Below are 1,928 nucleotides of genomic sequence, written 5' to 3'. Positions count from 1 at the left end.
GTGTGAGCAGAATACAGTGAACTGAGACCCCTTCCCCCTGCTGTATCCAGGTGTGCCCTTGAAATCCCTCCAGGCCAGTATATCACTGAAAACAGCATGGGAAGTTAAGTGAAGGGTCTGCAGAAAGGGAGAAAAGCCTCAAATCCTCCCACACATGTGGGCAGAAACTTTTCTTGGATGCTTTAGGATGCTTTGGGCTGATCCTGCGCTGAGCAGGGGGTTGGACTAGATGGCCTGTATGGCCCCTTCCAACTCTATGATTCTGTGATTCTGTGAAATGCTTTCCCAAAGTGGAAAAGGAGGTTAGAATCCAAGTGACTGTCAACAGACTCTTAAGCTTCCAAACAGATTTGACTGCAAATTTATACTTGCAAGCATACATTGAAGAGCCAATGTGATGGTTACATTCTTGCTCGGGACTTTTTTTGTAAAACAAAAAGCATATCATGCAAAAATTGGCATCCTATTTGCTACACTGAAGAATGCATTCCATTGTGGGACAGGCCAAGCCAATAAACTCAGTTGTGCTGAAAGCCTTTAAAAGCCAATGGGGAACGCTAGCACACAGTCTTCATTCATGGAAAAAGGACACGTTTTGTGAGGTCACTGTTTGGGAATGTGCTTTGACTTGTGCAAGGAAGCAACATGTGGATCACATGGCCCACCCACAAGCATCTTTCTTTAGTGTCTGTGTGGTCATTTGCTCTTAATTATTACTGGCAAGCTTCACAGTATTTCCATCTCTCCCTCTCTGGTGTTTTCTCGTTGTGTATTGTGTCTATTGCCACCATCATCCATCTGGTGAGAGTTTGTGAAAGAAAACACATACAATAAGTAATTTCTCTTTAGAGTACATAAGGAGAAAATGAATGCTAATGTTTTTGTGACATTAAAGATTCAAAAAAAACCAAAAACAAAGAAAAAAAACAGATTTCCATTTCCCACCAATGAAAGGAAATGTGAATTTTTCATTAAATAAAGAAGTTGTATCAGGAGACAAGCAGTGGTTCATTATCCCAGGACTAGTTCTGAAATGATCAGATTGAAATATGTGGTTTTCTATTCATGTAAGCATTATGAAGCACGTGAAAGCAAGCTGTCTGAATGGAAGCATCCCTAAAATTATGGGCACCTGTCATGGGATCACTAGATAAACAGTTGTGCTTTATGAATATTCTTTTTCGCTCACACATTCATCCCTTGTCTTTCAGATCTGAACCTGTATGAATAAAGATTAATTCCCACGGGAGTGACTGATTGCTCCCCATAGCTTTGAATTTGTGAGATGTTATTCATCACAAACTTCATAGATATAAAGGTCCCAGATTCCTATGTTGGCACCCTTAATCTAGGAGGAAAGCCAGTGCTGATTGGCCAGTCTGACACCACATCATTTCACCATATTGCTGTGATCCTAGCATGTCATAGCATGTCATCTCTGAACAAAAGCCTGGTTTCAGAGCTAAGCCATTACTATGAGCGCTGTAGACCCTTAAGCAATTCTTGCCAGAATTTCAGCCATGCTAGTCTCTTGCACTAAAAGTAGAGGCACCTGTAGACATCACTCGAGGGACAAACACCAGTGGCACCTCTAGTAAAAATGGGGCCTTGGGGGCCACATCCAAAGAAATCCCCAAAGGAAGAACTGCAGGGTAGCTATAAGCTCAGCATCCATATGGATACAGCGAAGCTCCATTTTTAAAATATTGGAGCTAAACTCCCCCCCTCCCCCGCCGCCATTTTAGTCCTTGAGCAGGCCTTCTTCCTCTTTACAACTGAGCCATAGGGTATCTCTTGGCAAAAGGGAAAAGGAAAAGGTAAAAATATCCCCTGTGCAAGCACCGGGTCATATCTGACCCTTGGGGTGACGCCCTTTAGCGTTTTCATGACAGACTCAATACAGTGCCTTCCCCAGTCATTACCGTTTA

The sequence above is a fragment of the Paroedura picta genome, chromosome 11 (genome assembly GCF_049243985.1).
Source record: "Paroedura picta isolate Pp20150507F chromosome 11, Ppicta_v3.0, whole genome shotgun sequence".
Classification (NCBI taxonomy): domain Eukaryota; kingdom Metazoa; phylum Chordata; class Lepidosauria; order Squamata; family Gekkonidae; genus Paroedura; species Paroedura picta.
Note: the sequence above shows the minus strand (reverse complement) of the source record.